Source organism: Anastrepha obliqua, chromosome 1 (assembly GCF_027943255.1).
Source record: "Anastrepha obliqua isolate idAnaObli1 chromosome 1, idAnaObli1_1.0, whole genome shotgun sequence".
Taxonomy (NCBI): Eukaryota; Metazoa; Arthropoda; class Insecta; order Diptera; family Tephritidae; genus Anastrepha; species Anastrepha obliqua.
Genome location: NC_072892.1, coordinates 170247444 through 170266414, shown reverse-complemented (window position 1 = coordinate 170266414; position 18971 = coordinate 170247444). Strand labels below are relative to the sequence as shown.

The 18971-nt window shown below is 34.6% G+C and overlaps 1 protein-coding gene across 3 annotated transcripts in view; it reads right to left on the bottom strand.

Annotated features, from left to right (window-relative positions):
• Positions 1-18971, bottom strand: part of LOC129240873 (sodium/hydrogen exchanger 9B2) — a 239695-nt gene that overhangs the window by 167830 nt on the left and 52894 nt on the right. Inside the window, exon 1 of one of the 3 annotated variants that reach the window (XM_054876942.1) lies at positions 919-1079. The exons of the other annotated variants lie outside the window; for them this stretch is intronic. The gene's annotated coding sequence lies outside the window, so the exon portion shown is untranslated. Of the gene's footprint in view, positions 1-918; positions 1080-18971 lie in introns of those variants that run through there. 3 annotated transcript variants of the gene reach the window in all.

The window sequence follows — 18971 nt, the reverse complement described above, 5'->3', positions numbered from 1 at the left end:
ACTCCACAGAACTACACACTCCTACTGCGGAACGGACTTGAGGCAATCCCAAGTCTCACCGCACAGACACCTAGCGGACCATGCCCGGTAAGAAAACCCACTAAGCTCGAGAGCTGTAACTGTGTTAGCCCTAGAAGTTGTCTCGAGCGCCAGCCGTGGCCAGAAGAATCTCGCGACCTTGGACATTTGTGCATTAGCGCAGCGCTCGCTGTGTTGGGTCTCGCGTCATCTTTCGAAGAGAAGACCACAGATTGTCAAGGGAACCCTAATCCACTCGTTTTGCGATGAAACCGTCTCCCAGCACCCCGTCTAGCCAGCTAATCAGCTAATCAGTTTCCTTCTATGCCGCTGTGACCGGAAACTCAAATGAGCCTGATATAGTAGTATTCGGATGCAATCGAAAGAGATGTCAAACATTCCCCAACTAATTTTGAACACACAAGCAACGAGCCCAATTCACTAATTGCCGCTAGGCTGTCGGAGAATCGAACCTGCGTAAAAGATAGTTAAGCACCAACCCATTCGTCTATGACGGCCACCAATAAAAAAATTCGTTCCAACAATATTTCTGATTTGTATTATAATTTTAAGTTCTCGAGCGCTCAAAAAAACACCCTATACAAAGTGGCGCAAAATTAATCACCCCATAGGAAGATTTTTAATTTTTGCTAATGACGTCGTATGTCAATCATATTTGACACTTGTGAATTAGACAGCTGCTAATAAGTTCAAAAAGTTATTCAAAAGAAATTCGGTGACTAATTTCGCGCCACTTTGTTTACTATAAATGATTTTTACTGCAACTGTGAGATCTGACCAAACGCAAGCGGCGAGTATTTTACATATAAAGTTCACTTTCGTCCAAACTTAAACACTTCCTTACTTGATTTCCTTCTAGAAAATTATAATTGAAATTACCTGCCTAAATTCATTAATTTTGAGTATGAATTTGATGACTTGCTTTCAAATATCTTTCACAGCGACTTATTCGAAATTATACACTAAAGGAAATCAATGAGAAAAAAAACCATCCCAACACTGCCAGCAACACATTTGTCTACAGCCAACACCAACGCGACCGCTTCGAACTGAATCAACGCGATGAAAATTCCCAACTGATTGGGCAAAATGCTCTCGCCAGATAAAGATCGCTCACGACTACTATCGCGATATGATAATTATGAGAAAAAGATGCTCTATTTTTGTTATTGGATCGGCGCCAAATAAAAAAAGGAACTAAATTATAAAAAAAGTCTATGTAATCATGGTTAAGCCAAACAACTGATAAGCGACGAATGGAAGTAAGCATAAACACAAACAAGTAAGGCAGTGCGAAATTCGGTCCGAACCGAACTTTGTATACCAACGCACACTTTAGTTAAACTGAATATGGGATGAGTGTTAGTTTTTGGAATCAAACAAACTCATGGACAATCACTTGGACTATCACTTTCAGCTTCCTTTTTGAAAAAAAAAGTTGAAATTTTTGTTTAAAATTTTAGAGCAACTATTGTTTCCTTCGACACTTTTGATTTTTAGAATACAGTTAATTTACTTTTTAATATAATATTTTTCAAAAAAAAGTTTGACTATTTTGTTGAAAACTTTTGGAGAACAACTTTTTTTGTAGCATTTTTGATTTATGGAATAAAATTTACCTTTAAAAAATGTGTTTAGCAAAAAGTTTGTATTTTTGATAAAAATTTTAGAAAATCATTTTTTGTGGCATATCAGAGTTTTAGAATAGAATTTACTTTTTGAAATGTTAACACAAAAATTTTTTGAGCTTTTGCTCACAATTTGTGGGAACAATTTTTTTTTGAACATTTTTGATTTTTAGTATAAAATTTCTGTTTTTTTAATTAGGTTTGAAGAAATAGTTTGAGCATTTTTTTATGAAAAACATTTTTGATTTTTAGAATAAAATTTACTTATTTTAAATATTAAAAAAAGGTTTGTTTGCGTTTTTGTTCAAAATTTTTTGAAGGCCAATTTTTTTTTTTTGGACATTTTCGGTTTTTGAGATAAACTAAATTTTGTAAACAGTTTAAAAAAAAAAATGAGGTTTTGTTCAAAATTTAAGGGCAAAATATTTTTTTTGATAGATTGCATTTTAACATTTGGTTTTTTTTTGGTTTTTTTGAAAAAAAGTTAGAGTTTTTGGTTTAAAACTTTATAGACAATTTCCTTGTGATATTTTTTATTTTTAAAACAAAATTTAAGGTTTAAAAAATTTAATTTTTTTGTTCAAAATTTTAGGGAAACAAAGCTTTTTTCACATTAACATTTCGATTTACAGTACAGAATTTTCTTTTTAAAAATTTTTTTTGAAAAAGAAGGTGTGATTTTTGTTCAAAATTTGTGGAAGAAAAATTTTATTTGGACATTTTTGATTTTTGAAATGAAATTATTTTTTAAAGTGTTTAAAAAAAAATTGAGTTTTTTGTTCAAAATTTAGGATAATATTTTTTTTTGATATTTGATTAGCAATTAATTAAAAAAAAAGAAGAAGTTTCAGTTTTATATTTAAAACTTCAAAGAAACATTTTTTTGTGATATTTTTTATTTTTAAAACAAAATTTTACGTATAAAAATTTCAATTTTTTGTTCAAAATTTTAGGTCATTTACATTTGGATTTATAGTACAGAATTTTCTTTTCATAAATTTTTTTGAAACAAAGTTTGGGTTTTTGCTTAAAATTTGTTGGAAACAAATATTTTCGACATTTTTTATTTTTCACAGAAAACCAATTTTTTTAAGTTTTAGTTTGTTGAAAAAGGGTGAGGTTTTTGATATGTTTTAAGATAAAGTTAACTTCAAAAAAACTTTTTTTGTTCGAATTGTTTTTCAAAATTTTAGAGAAAGTCATTTCATGTAAATTTTAATTTTTAGTATTTAAAAAAAAAAAAGAAAGTGTGTGGTAGTTCACGGAACCCGCACGATTGAAGTGAAACTTCTTTTATCAACAAATCAATAATTTAACTATTATTTCAATATAATGCATGCAGAAGTCATGGAAAGCATGGAATGGAATTTTATTAAACAGAATTATTTATTTATTTTAATATAAAAAGAAATGAATTTATTGTACTCAATTACATTTGGTTCTCGGCATTGTCATTATCATTATTGGATTCGTTTTCCAAAAATGAAACAAGGGCTTTATGGTAACTGAAATACGTAAAAAATGATCTACATTCTAATCTATCAAGGTATCGATGAAATACTGCATCAATGGTAGTTCCGCATCTTGTTGTTGGTACTTCACCATCATTAACCATATTTAAATTTAATTTTTCTTTGAGGAAACTTATTAGAGTCTTTGATCGCTCTTCTGCAAAATTGACATTAAAGTCGCCACTTAAAATCATCGGAATTTGATGATCATGTTGTCCTAGCAACTCAGACAACATAATTAGGTCCATGATACTGATGAAATGACCGCCCATCGACTGATCGATTTACGGAGAAATGTTCTTCATCGATATCCTGATGCACAGATGACAAATTATCACTTATCGTACAACCGGAGGATTCACTGTCACGGTGTTCAACAGTAGCTCTTAATTTTTTACGCTCCAAATACTCACGTTGCCGTTCAGCACCTGTTTTCGGTTTCCGTTTTTGTTGATTTGATGCCATATTTAACAGAAATCAATCAACAAAACAAAATATGTTTGTAAGATTTGCTCAAAACTACACACACACTCTATGACGCGTCTCGCGTTACTAATAATATTGTGTTTGGGATAACTGTCAAATGTTTCCACCGAAATGCGTTCGCAAAGTGTATGGGCTTTGGTATGGTAAACAGATTTATGATACATTATTTTGCGGCGACAGCACAGCGCAATAGCCCAGCGGCTAGCAATGTGGGCTTCCGATCCGAAATCCTTGGTTCGAATCACAAGAAAATTTTTTTTTTTTTTTTATACATTTATTTCATTTTGTTTTATGATATGTTTATGAGCAGATTTTTTTCATGGCAGAAATACACTCGGAGGTTTGCCATTGCCTGCCGAGGGGCGACCGCTATTAGAAAAATGTTTTCATTAATTTTGCTTTCACCGAGATTCGAACCAACGACCTCTCTGTGAATTCCGAATGGTGATCACGCACCAACCCACTCGGCTACGGCGGCCGTCAATCAAATGTCATATTGACAAATTGCAATCATTGTTGCCATATTTCGCCAGTCTTTTAACAGATGGCGCTGGCATAGCGTGAGTTTTACGTAGTTTAGCGTAGTTTTACTCCTCACAGCGTTTCATCCACGCCACGCTTTTAACAGATGGCGCTGGCGTAGCGTCACATATCGATGAAACGCTATGGTTTTACTCCTCACAGCGTTTCATCCTTCGAGACAAAAAGAAGTTTCACTTCAAAAAAATTTGAAAAAAATTTAGTTTTTTGTTTAGTTACTGGTTTTCGAGATAAATGCATTTATGTGGGTGTGGTACCGTCTATTTTGCAAAATTTTTTTGTAATCATTTTTTCTGGGTCCAACATTGATACCAAAATACGAGAGCTTCATTTACCCGTTATGGAAATACACTTATTTATCCAAAAGTAGGTGTGGCACCGCCCATGAAAAACAAAAATTTTAAATCGTTTCTTCTGGATTCATCGTTTTTATAATACTAAAACACAAGAGTTTCATTTATTCGTCATCGAGAAACGCGCATTTATCCAAAAGTTGGTGTGGCACCGCCCATTTCTCAAATTCTTTCTGGGGCATTTTTTTCTGTTTGCATTATTTTTAGCAAATTACTCGAGTTTCATTTACTCGTTGTCGAGATACACGCATTTATTCAAAAGTGGGTGTGGCACCGCCCATTTTTCAAAATTTTTATTGAGTCGTATTTTTGTGGGTTCATCATTTCTACTAGAATAGAGAATTTGTTCTTCATTTAAGATAAAGATTTTTTTTCCATTTTGAAGACTACCGTTATATAGCAGGTGGGCGTAGTTATTCACCGAGTTCGCCTACTTTCAATGCCAATCTTCCCTGGACAAAGGGAAAGCACGTTTCATAGAAATATATTAATTTTTGCTCATATTGACGGACTGACGCATCCGTCATGATGGACTGACAGACATGGCATCCGGCCCCCTTCCCCTCTCTAAGCATTTTATTATACAAGTTTTCGTCCCTATCTAACTCAATTTCGTTATGTGAACAAAATCCTAACACCTTCTTCGCAAGTGCACGGGTATACAAATATTCACACTCAGATCAAAACAAACACCAATACAAAGCGAACATTTGTAGATGGTTTTTGGCTGGAATAACAAAGTTGATAGTGCTATCTAAAGGCCGAGTATTCTCTTTTAAAATTTTGCACTGATGTGAGTGATTTCGCAACCTTAGTTGTTGTTGCTGTACATTGTCACTTACACGAAACTGTGAAGTCTCGCTGTGCAACATTCTTTAAACGCTCAGTGTTCAATATTTGCTCTACTTTTCACACTTTGTCGAACTACTTTAGCTACTCTGTTAATAGACTAAACAAATGAACGGCCGCCGATGGGCGCTTGATTATTCGTTAAACCGAAAAATGTTAGCAAAACTTATTTGCGTTAAATTGAATTGACAAACAATGATTAAGATATCGAATTTGAAGTAGGCATAACCTGTTTGAAACAAGTTGACAGGCGCAGTCTACATGAGGTATGAAAAACTAGGAAGAGGTGCTTGCTACAAAACAAAAATCACTTGAAGCTACAGCTGGAAAATGTCGTGGTCTTAAGAAAATTTTGCTGTAAGTTTAGTTGAATTGTAAGAGAATTATCCATTGTATTGTAAGAGATTGTAAGAGAGGCCTCAACTATGAACTCCTATTCGGCTAAACACTCAATTCGAAATTATTTTGCCAAGAACTGACTTATTTAAAATGGGTGATCGACCAGAAGCAGCTAAGATTGAGGAATGATGGGCGCTTACACCCATTTTAAGAGTTTGGCTGAGCTCCTTCTCCTATTTGTGGTGTGCGTCTTGATGTTGTTCCGCAAATGGATTGGGAGGGATGTGGATGTGTCTAGCCTAACACAGGTTTCGCTTGGGAGAAAGCCAACCAAGGGCTTTGAATTTTAAGATGTGGACAACCGGAAAAAGCGATTATTAAGTACGAATGTAAATTTAATATTTAGAAGCTCAGCTTGACAAAGGTTGTGAATAAAGCAATGGTTCACCAAAGACTGTGATGCTAAGAAGAAGAATAGGCTCAGCTTGGCAAGTTCAAGAGAAATATTCATAAATGAATTATCAGAAAGAATCTGATAATCTATACTAATATTATAAAGAGGAAAACTTTGTTTGTTTGTTTGTTTGTTTGCTTGTAACGAATAGGCCCAAAAACTACTGGACCGATTTTAAAAATTCTTTCACCATTCGAAAACTACATTATCCACGAGTAACATGGATTACATTTTATTTTGGAAAAAAATAGGGTTCCGTAAGATATTTGGATTTTTCGGACACAAACTGAAAAAAATCTTATAAATAAAATAAAGTCAACTTTTTGTGTGTGTTCGCTAACCGGCCGTGTCTGCACCGAATTAAACCAAACTTACACACATTGTTAAGGAGGTATTGAAGATGGTTTCCGTATAGTTTGGATACCTATTGGTGGATAGGGCTCGAGATATAGGTCAAAACGTGGACCCGGATAACCTTCGGATGTGTATGTACAATATGGGTATCAAATTGAAGCTGTTGGTGAATGCCTTAGTACAGAGTATTTTTCATGCCGCTACGTGACTGGGGTCTCGAGATATAGGTCAAAACGTGAGCCCGGGTAACCTTTGGTTGTGTATGTACAATATGGGTATCAAATGAAAGCTGTTGATAAGTGCTTTAATACGGGGTAATTTTCATACCTATTGATGACTAGGGTCTCGAAATATATGCCAAAACGTGGACCCGCCGTGTCTTTGCACCGAATTAAACCAAACTTACGCACATTGTTAAGTAAGTATTGAAAATGGGTTTCGTAAAGTTTGGTTGTAATTCGGAGCGTTGGCAACGGGTACAGCGTTCTTTTGAACCAGCCATAATGTCGCTTACTTTTTTAACGCTTGGGGCGGAACTGAACTGTCAAATTGACAGTGTGAGTTACAATGTGTCAATATTTCTTTCTGATTTGGATGCCATAAGGAAAAAACGTAAGTGCAACATGTAAAAATTGTTTGTGAATTTTTTTGGAGTGGATTTTGGAACAGTGAATAATTTCTTACGAAATTTGAGAATTTAATGTGAAATCCGAATGTTGAAATGAAATTATGTGTTCGTGGAAAAAACAATTTTTTTCGTTTTTTTTTTTTGAAAAATATAAATGGATAATGGTTAAAAAAGCTCCAATGCTTAATAAAACATATAAATTGAAACGAAAAATTCATGGATGATCAGGAAAAAAGACGAATGTTTATTCATATGCGTTGATTTGAAATTTAAAAACAATCTTCTTTTTTCCTGATTTTCAATTTATATTTTATATTTACTCAAAAACAAATAGAAAAACAAAAAATATTGTTTAAGCCAAAGCGCTTGAATAAAGAATAAAGAAATAAATCATATGAAAACCATATATTTTCTGTTCTAAACCATATCCATTCTATTTTAGTGTGCCCAGCGAAGGGGGCCGGGTTTCCTAGTCTGTGATAAATTTCACTTTTGTCAGGGCAATGATCCCATGAATCGTTCGCATTTTATGTGAAAGTGACTATTGTTTAACCACTAAAAGGTCATTCAAACTCCTCCTCACACTGCTCTTGCTAGACCCGAATGACATTGAGAACGTGTGAGCAAGTGATCTAAGAATTACGGGCATTGTCAAAAATTTTTCTCAAAATTGGGTTTTGAAAGGCATGTTAATTAGAAGTAAGCCAAACAAAATTAAAACATTTAAAAAAGTTTGAGATTCATTCAGTTTGAAAATTATGGTAAAGAGATTTCTAAAGTTAAAAATCTTCGGTTTTTTTACATTTTAGAATTTTAAATCCTTAATATAATTTTAGGGTTAAAATACACTTTTAAAAAAATTTTTGGTTTTACTATTATATTATTATTATTATTATGTTTTTTTTGTTTTTTGATGTAATCAACTTTTTATAATTTTTGTTTTTAAGTTTTAGTGTTTTCTGCCAAAACAGGGGGGAAGCGCTAGCATACGAATTCGGACAGGATGTCCGTTTGCAAATCCGTTGATCGAAGTGTCGCTACGTATATTAGTAAGCAGATGCGCAGAATTTTTCACTAGTTCGCCGAACGAATTTCACTAAAATTCGTAAAGTTATGCAATTCTCTCTATGAAACTTGCATGGATTACTGAAAATAGTCCATTCCATAAATGAAAAAATAAGAAAACAAATTTTGTGAGCTTGTATTTCAAAAATGCCAGTAAACAGTTTGGTTTGCCTAAAATTTGAACAAAAAAAAATTTTTTTTTAATTTTTTGAAAAAAAAAATACTAAAAATCAGAAAGGCAAAAAAATGGTTTTCTCTAAAATTTTGAAGAACACCTCAAACTATAAAATTTTTCTTTTATCTTAAACATGAAAAACATAAAAACCTCAAACTCTTTTTATCTAAAATACAAAAAACTTAAAAAAATTGACTTTCTCTGAAAAATCAAAAATGTCGAAAATATTTGTTTCCAACACATTCTAAGCAAAAACCTAAACTTTCTTTAAAAAAAAATTTAAAAAAAAAATTCTTTACTACAAATGTAAATGTCAAATGTTAAAATGCTGAACAAAAAACCAAATTATTTTTTTTTAGTTAAAAAAAAAACAATCCAAATATGACAAAAAATGGGTTTCTCTAAAATTTTACAGAAAAACGCATACCTAAAAAAAAAAAATGTTTCAAGATCAACTTTATCTTAAAAATGAAAAATATCAAAAACCTTAAACTCTTTTTTTCAAAAAAACACAAAACTTAAAAAAATTGGTTTTCAAATGTGTTGAAAATATTTGTTTCCAACAAATTTTAAGCAAAAACCCAAACAAAAAAGTTCTGTACTACAAATCTAAATGTAAATGTTAAAAAAACTTTGTTTTACCAACATTTTGAACAAAAAATTTAAATCTTTTAAACGTTAAATTTTGTTTTAAAAATAAAAAATATGATCTCTCTCAAGTTTTGAACAAAACACTCGAATTTTTTTTTTTTTTTCAAATTTTGAAAAAAAAGCAAACTGTTAAAATGAAAAATATCAAAAAACTATTTTACCCTAAAATTTTGAACAAAAGAATTCTTTAAAAAATTAATATTATCTCAAAAACCAAAAATGTTAAAAAAATTGGTATTTCACAAATTTTGAGCAAAAACTAAAACAAACCTTTTTTTTATGTTAAAAAAACAAGTAGATTTATTCTAAAAATCAAACATTTTTTTCATAAAATTTTGAACAAAAAGCTTAAACTATTTTTTCAAACCAAATTTTTTAAAAACAAATTTTATACTAAAAATCAAAAATGTCCAAAAAAATAATTGTTTACATGAAATTCAGAACAAAAAACTCAAACTTTTTCAAAAAAAACTGTTTAAAAAATTAACTTTATCTCAAAAATCAAAAATGTCCAAACAAAATTGGTCTTCCACAAATTTTGAATAAAAACTCAAACAAACTTTTTTTAGTATTTAAAATAAGTAAATTTTATTCTAAAAATCAAAAATTTTTTTTCATAAACTTTTGAACAAAAAAACAATTGTTTCCCACAAATTTTGAGCAACAGCTCAAACAATTTTTGTATTAGCATTTCAAAAAGTAAATTCTATTCTAAAACTCAGATATGCCACAAAAATATTGTTTCCCAAAATTTTACCAAAAACCCAAACTTTTTTTGTTGAACAAATTTTTTTAAAGGTAAATTTTATTTTATAAATAAAAACAGCTACAAAAAAATTCTTTTCCGAGAATTTTCAACAAAATACTCAAACTTTTCTTTTGCAAAAAAAAATTTATTAAAAAGTAAATTATCTATATTCTAAAAATCCAAGATGTTGAAAAAAACATAGTTCCTTCAAAATTTTAAGCGAAAATGGCATAGTTTTTTTTTCTAAACAGAAATTTTTAAAATGCAAATTTTGCCTTAAATAAAAAAATTTGTTTCCCACGAATTATGAGCAAATTGTTTTCTTAATATTTTAAAAAGTAAACTTTATTGTAACAATTGAAAGCACAGAAAAGAAGAAGTTCCTAAACTTTTAAACAAAGAACTCAAACTATTTTTTCAAACCAAATTTTATATGAAAACTCAAAAACAAAATTTGTAAAATATTTATCAAAAATTCAAACTTTTTTCAAACAAATTTTTTTAATGGTACCTAAATTTTATTCTATAAATCAAAAAAGCTTTTATATAAAAAAAAATTGTTTTCCTAAAGTTTTCAACAAAATAGTCAAACTTTTTTTTGAAAAATATTATATTAAAAAGTAAATTATCTATATTCTAAAAATCAAAAGTGTCGAAAAAATAATAATTCTTCTAAAGTTTGAAACAAAAATTTCAATTTTTTTTTCTAAAAAGAAATTTTTAAAAAGCAAATTTTTTCTCAAAAATTAAGAAAAGGCAAAAAAAGTGTGTTTCCAACGAGTTATGAGTAATTGTTTTTTTTTGTTTTTTAATATCTTAAAAAGTAAACTTTATTGTTAAAATTCAAAAGCACTTCCTAAATTTTTAAGCAAAAATTGGAAACTTTTTTTTCAGAAATAGCCAATTTTTTCTCAAAAATCAAAAAAAGTGTGTTACAAAAAAAAAACAAAAACAAGTAATTAGTAAAGTGAAGAAAAATTTGGTGGACGAAATTTTCTTTAACTTACAATTTCTTTTTTATAGGAATAAAAACAGAGCTAACCACTTTTGCTATTACTATTTTTTTTTACGTATGCTATTTTTAACAATAATTTAAGATTTGATTCGATCTGCATAAGACATTTTTTCACTGATTTTAATATCTGGAAATGTGTTAGGGGATCTCAGTACTCAGTGAAATTTAAAAGTTGAAAACTTCACATTGGTTTTAGTACAGAGAAGTTCAAGTTTTCCACGCGGCATCACAATGGGATATGAGCCTTAGTGTTCGCACAGTGGACAGACGCTACAACCTACCTTAGCAGCTGCAAATGAAATGCTATATATTTTCGTTTTTTACATCAATTGGGTTTGTTTACTACCTAACCTATATTAATTACTTAAACTATACGTAAACAGGAAAATTTATTTAACATTTTTTTTTCTTAAATTTATTTGTTCATTTCGTCCACTATGACAATAAGTACACGTTTTGCACTGATATCGCGTTTAGTGGTTTTTTTTTGCTAAGCTAATAATTAATTAATAAATATTTTTCTATAATAGGTACTAATTATCTAGAAAACATTTGTTTGCACTGCGTTAATATTGGCGATTCAATTACAAGGAAAAGTTTCAACACAGGCTTTGCCATCTTAGCGCGCTTTCATGTGAACTTCCTCCTTTGACGTCAGCCTCCAAATGGATGTCTTAGAGACTGCTTTTAAAAGATTTACATTTCAAGCTCCAAACACTTCGCGCTCCGTAACCTCAAACAGCTCATATATGTATGTATGGGTTTATATGTATGTATAAGTATATAAGTCCACATTAATGCTTATTGCTTCCTACTTGCAAACATACATACATGAATATATCGGCGTACATCTAATTAGAAATTCGCAGTAACTAACATTTTTATGCAAATATTTATAGTTAATGTAGTAGTTGTTGTTACTGTGTTTTTTTTTTTTTTTTGTTTGTTTGTCGTCGTCATCTTTGTTAACGTTATGAAAATTGGTAAATAAAAATATTTTTCTCACTGCTTCCAAAGAGACGTAAGTATGTATGTCCATACGCTTAATAATTTTACTGCGTAAATTTGCATGCACTTTGTTGGTGTTATTATTATAAAGTTTGCACAAGCAACTTAATTAATTTACGCGTATTGTAAATGAGGCAGAGTAAAGAAAAAGGGCAGAAACTACGATGAGCTGCAGTAACAAAAAGCACTCGGAAGATATTCGTTTTGTAAAAGCAAAGAGTGATAAAACTCGACGAAATTGAAGTTCAAAATATTTTTCTGAAAATAATCGAAGTCGTACTCCAAATGGTAATAGTAGAATAGAGAGTGAGGAAAAGGAGAAGCGCAAAAAGGGAAAATAAATAGTTAAGAAACAAAAAAAAACATTTTTTCTAATTCGCTTTATTTACAATCCGTCGTTAGTATTAGTAACGCTGGTCCACCATTTTCTTTTTTCCAGGCCTTACAGAGTCGACTTTAGTGTTTTATGTCATTATCCTCTTGGAAAACCTAACCATTGTTTCTTCCTGGATACATCTTTTTCACTGACTTCAAAAGTCCTCGATTGTAAATTTCGACCATTTTTTCGGCTTTCAAATTTTGGGTGAAGAGTTTCAAACATCCGAAACCGCGCTCGGACAAGCAACTCTAAACATTCAGTTTCACCGGGTGTTTAACAGTGCGCTGTACGATTTTAGTATGGCCCGTAGACCAACCTCACTTAAGTCGAACCCAAGCTCCGAAAATTGTTTCATCCGAGAAAACAACCTTACTCCAATCGCGTTCCATGTTTTCGGTAGCCCAAGCCTGCAGTCTCAAAGTGTTTTTCTCAGGCAGTGGTTTTGATGATTTCCGACGGTAGGATATGCTCGCCTCCTTCAGTCGTCGTTCGATGATGTTGGTACTCCTGGATGTTGGATCTCCTTCTTCTTCTTAATTGGCGCAACAACTGCTTACGCGATTTTGGCCAAGTTTAACAAAGTGCGCCAGTCGTTTCTTTCTCCTGCTAAGCGGCGCCAATTGGACACACCAAGTGAAGCCAAGTCCTTGTCCACCTGAACTTTCCAACGCAGAGGAGGCCTTCCTCTTCCTCTGCAACCATTAGCTGGTAACGCATCGAACACTTCCAAAGCCGGAGCATTTGTATCCATTCGGACGACATGAACCAGCCAACATAGCTGCTGGATCTTTACCCGCTGCGCTATGTCTATGTCGTCGTAAAGCTCATACAGCTCATCGTTCCATCGTCTGCGATACTCGCCGTTGCCAGCGTGCAAAAGTTCTAAAAATCTTACGCAGAATATTTTTCTCAGACACCCCAAGCGTCGCTTCATCGGATGTTGTCATCGTCCAAGCTTCTGCGCCATACGTTAGGACGGGCATGATGAGAGCCTTATAGAGTGTTAGTTTTCTTCATCGAGACAGGACTTTACTGCTCAGTTGCCTACTTAGTCCAAAGTAGCACTTGTTGGCAAGAGAGATTCTACGTTGGATTTCAAGGCTGACATTGTTATCGGTGTTAATGCTGGTTCCTAAATAAACGAAGTCTCGAAATTATAACTGTCTACAGTGACGTGGGTGTCGATACGGGAGTGCGCCGACTTTTGTTTGAAGACAGGAGGTACTTCGTTTTGCGCTCGTTCATCACCCATTTGCTTTACCTCTTTATCCAGTTAAGAGAAGGCAGAACTAACAGCGCGTTTGCTAAGGCCGATGATGTCAATATGAAACATATTGTGCCTGAGCGATTAAGTTCTGCGGCTCGTACCATGCTCTCCCAAATCAGGTTAAGGAAGTCACACGACAGCGAGTCGCCCTGTCTGAAACCTCGTTTGGTATCAAACGACTCGAAGAGGCCCTTCCCTAGGAGAATGGTTCCATGTGTAGAAGTCCACGCAAGTGGGGAAAGTTACTGATCGCCATTCACCTGGGACTGGCCAGGACGATTCTTCTGCATATGGTTCAAGCAGCTCACAACCGGGATTAGCCCACGTATCCTCTGGGTAGCTTCCGAACACCCGTTCGGGAGTGAGCTAACGTGAGAAGGCGAAGCATTTCAGGATAGCTGGTTGTGCGCTGGGTTTGGGACCCGCCACTTAAAAATCCCCCCCAATGAAAAGAATTACAAAGCCTCGGATGGGTTTGGATCTCCTGCTTCTCAAAAAACCAGGTGGCACCCTACATTCACAGACAGCGAATTCTATTTCATATTTGATTTCGATTTACTATGTTTCAAAAAGCCAAAAGGCAGAGAAAAAATTCTTACATGAAACAAATTTTCTCAGAAATTAACACAATCAGAAAACATTGCAATCGCCAAAGTAAATAAGTCGTAGTCCAATGCTGCCCAACTGCATTATTTTTCGTCATTTTCTCCACCAAATAAATCGTGTAACTTTTTGTGCTCATGCCAAATGTCTTAAAAAGTTATTTGAATATAGAAGGCAAGTTGATAAGATATGACTCGGCTCTTGTAAGAATATAAATTTCCTTCTCTTCTTCTTCTTCTACTACTATTAATGTACTCGCATACTCCTTCGACTAATATTCCCAGTTGGGCTTATACACCTACAACTTCTTTTGCCACGGAATTTCAGCAATCCATGCTGCACTTTTACCGCCTGCTGAATTATTTTCGCACTTAATACTTTTTCCGACTTCTCCGAAATGCTTCATTTGCCACGCGTACCAAAACTCGGCGGCGCACTTCGGCACACTTTGCCACTTTGTCTTGTCAAAGTAGTCGAGTCTGCCCGAAATTTACAATTTGGATATGAATTTCAAGCGTAGTGTGGAAGTTATGATTTCTCCGCCACCCCCCCTGCTCGTGGTTTCAATGCAAATTTTGAAATCAATTTTTTTGCTGCTGAAGGGTTTTCCGCAAGCATAAGTGCTTCAGCTCCTTTAGAGTCCATGGGGTGTATGTGTGTGTTTGGGTTTGTATATGCGTGTGTGTGAGTATGTATGTCTTGTGTGTGTCTGTGTTTTTGTGTGCAGTTGTATACCTACACCCAGTGCATGTGCAATTTTGCGTTTGTGCGGCTACAAGTGAAATAAATTACCAGAGTTTTTCAATTGTTACTCTCGAAAGTTTGCACAATAATTTTGGCGAAGTTTTGTGTCAGTCAGCAGCAAAAAAAGCACATAAAAATAACTGAAAAAAGAAGAATGAAAGTAATAAAAATTATTTCTAGCATCGTCGTTGTCAAATGTCCAAAGGATTCGAAGCGCGTGAAGCGGACAGGGGGCTGAAAGGGTTAAAGTGCATTTTGCACCCACTGGGTTGGTGGTTGTAAATATTTGGCTTAGTAATATTTTAAAATATACGTGCAAAGTAGTGCATTTAAGTACGGGTATGTAATACTTCCCATAGGTTGCATGCAGCTATCAACTGAATTTACGTATGGGTATGTGAGTATTGCGCACCACACAGGTGTTAATTTAATTTTCACTCTACATTTCTCATAAGAATGCATTGTCATGCATTTCACAATTTTCCTCTCGTCCATAATGAAAAAAGTTTTCTAAGTTTCTTCGCAAATTTTGTGCGCCACGACTCCACAGGGTTTCTAAAAGCATAATTCATGAGCCACAGTCAAAGTCAACAGTCAACTTCAAAGTGTTTTTCAGTGTATCTAAAGATAGGTAGCCTATTTATTTTCATTTGATGTGGCAATAACAATAACTATATATTGGGTATGGGAATAAGTTTACTCTGATGAAAAATTCAAGTGCTTTTGATTTGATCCATTCATTGAGCCAGTTTACGTTGCTCTCATAAGAAGTGAGCCGCTCTAGAATAACCACTCGAAACAGATGATAATCCGAAGGTGCAATGTCTGTGGAATACGGCGGGTGGGGCAAGATTTCTCAATTTAGTCAGTCTAAATATTTCTGGACTGATTTAGCAACGTTGTCATGCAGCAAAATCAGTTTGTCATGTCTACAGCCCCATTCCTGCCGCTTTTCTTTCAGAGCTCCATTCAAACATATTCGCTGCCGTCGGCGGAAGTTCATAACAGATGACACCCTGACACCCTTCTGATCGCACCAGATGCACAACATAACCTTTGAAGCATGAATATGTTTTTCGCTGTCGATGAACCTGGCTCACCTGGCAGGCTCCAACATCTTCGCCGCTTAGGACCCATTTTTCGCGGCCAGCGACAATGCGATGCAGATAATCTTTTCTTTTCTACCGTTCAAATTTGCGACAATGACTCTGTGGTTGTCTGTCAGAAAAATATACAAAAAACTGAGATTACCATAAGAAATGTTTGTCTTAATTTTTTCAGTTCTAGTTTTTAATTAAATTTCTGTACTTCAAAGCTTCGCTGATATGCCAAACAAGGCAGTATCATACAAAAGCACCAAGTCCGTTTAAAGCACTAAGCATTTCTTCATAACTTAACCCTTTACTCCATGAATTAGCTTTTAAAGCTTTTTTTAATATAATTATCAATGAGACAAATTTAAGGAAACATAATGAAAATATTTTATATTTGGGTTTTTTTTAATAATGTAAAAGTTTTTAAATTGTGTTTTTAAAGAAAATTAAAAAAAAAGTTTTATATTTTCGTTTTTTTTTTAAGAAATAATTTACGAGGAAATATAAAATACCCAGAGCTCAATTTCTCTTACTAGGAGGCACTCCTCTGATGTTTTCTGACGAGGTGAAGTACCTAGGTATTATCCTTGACAGCAAGTTTACATGGAAGCCCAATATTGAGGAAAGAGTGAGGAAGGCAACAATCGCCTTGTATGGATGCAAGGGCGCAATTGGCAAAAGGTGAGGATTTTCGCCTAAAGTTGTTTTTTGGCCACATAATACCATTGTAATGCCTATCTTGTTATATGGAGCCATAGTCTGGTGGAACTCACTAGAGAAGACGGCATTGGTGAAGAAGCCGGAGAAAGATCAGAGGTCAGCAATCATTGGAACCAATGGGGCGCATCGAACGACTACTGCTCTGGCGCTCAACGCAATGTTAAATGTGGTACCCGTAGACCTCGCAGGCAGAATTGCCGCTGCACGTACTGCAATAGGCTCAACCTCATTTATGGGCATCCAAGCATCTTTGGAAACTTTGAGTTCATCCCCCTGTCAACGGATCAATTAATACCCTCGCTTAGTCCAACCGAAACTTTCTCTACTCATATTTCATCAGGGGAGGAGTAGACGGGGGGCTACACTTCGGGACAGGGCCTGGTGAACTTGTTCACGAATGGATAAAAGTTGAAAGGAAGGGTTGGCGGAGAAGTTTTTTGTGAGGAGCTCCTCATCAGACTCAAATTCAGGTTAGCGGACCACTGCAGTGTGTTCCAGGCAAAGATAGCCGCAATAAAGGAGGCAGCTAATTCGCTGCTCATGCGTACTAACAGTCAAGAAAGTAAATATTTACTTCGGCAATAAGTACTCTCAGGTCAGTGACGGTGCTTTCGAAATTGCTCAGGTACTGCCTGGCCTCACTTTCGACTGCGCGATTTCTTTGACATAAGCCTCATCTTGGTTCCTGGTCACAGCGACATTGCGGGATGCTGTTCGGCGGATGAGGTGGCCAGATAAAGGACATGTGAGATGATTTCCCCGCGAAGGGAGAGAATTGGGATCCCCTTGACTACCTGTGGTCTGCTCCTGGAAAGATGGGCATCGCGCCAACTCAGCGAGCGTTGGGCAAGTACACAAACTTGTAAGGTCGCGAAATTCTTCTGGCCCCCTGTGGATCGGGGGAGCTCGGGCGAGCTTCTGAGGTTGGCAAAATATGAGCTCTCGAATCTCGTGGATATTCTCAGAGGACACAATGCACGAGGAATACATGCTGTGAGACTTGGAATTACCTGGATGCGTTGGATGTATGGAAGGTGAGGTGGAACCATCTCAGCACCTTCTCCCTAGCTGCCCCGTTCTGGTGGGATTAAGATCCAGGCTCTTACTTCTTTGCTAAACCTGCTGATACAGCTGGCGTTGACATTAAAGATTTGATGAATTTCATCAGCAGCATAAAGCGGTTGAGGCAAACGCAGCACAGTCATCGTTCGTAAACCACACACTCTAAACCCATCCTCCTAGCCATCCCACCACCACCTCTCCCAGTCCTCTCCTTTCATGCCATCGGTTTTCTCTTTCACCTCACCTCCTTCACAATGGTATCACAAAGGACGAATCCGCGTATCTTCGTCCAAGTGTGGGCAACCATTCCAACCTAACCTAAGGGAATAAAAACTAGTTGTAAAATATAGAAAACAGTTGAAAAGCGGCAAAATTATTATCCAACGGGAAAGATGAAGATATAGACTCCACGAAAACATTTTCTCTTTGTTATCGTTTTGGTTTTTAGTTAGTAACTCGCAATTCCATTCTGCTTTTTTACCCACTTCTACAAAAATGAGGGTATTCCGATATGTCATAAAACTATTATACTAACAATTTTTTTGCGTTTTATTTTGCGGGGGTTTTCGAGGTCGCTAATGACGAATCCGATATCAGTTTTTCAAATTCAAAATGGCGGATCCAATATGGCGGATATTTTCGAAATTTTTTTTAATTTGCTTAAAATTTGTTACTCGGGGGTTTTCGAGGTCGCTAATGACGAATCCGATATCAGTTTTTCAAATTCAAAATGGCGGATCCAATATGTCAAATCAATGTTGTTTTATAGCCCTAAAAAGGGCTGATTGATGATTTATTTTTTGGTGTTTTAGCTACTTTATTAGCCCTGAAAGGGGCTGATTAAAGGTTTATTTTTTGGTGTTTTAATTAATTTATTAGCTCTGAAAAGGGCTGATTGATAGTAACTCCCTTTAAATGGTTTTATATTTCAAAACGGCTGATTAATATTGGACAATGGCGAGCGGTTCATGGTCATTCGAGTACCTATAAACGTTGAGTTTATTATGTGGTGTAACTATAAAACAATGTGCTGATTGGATTTTTGTTACAGAAGGTGCCGCGGAAAATCTCTTGTTTAGCGAACGTTTCATTTTTTCATGTTGCTGTTTTGAATAAATAAAAAATTGAATCGATTTAATGTGCTCTTTTGCCCAATCAAAAAGAGCTTTGGCATTCAAAATGGCGTCTTGAGGTTTACGTTGTAAACTGGCACGCGTTGCTTCTCTTTTTAAAACTGCTGCAACGCCATCGCATGCTCC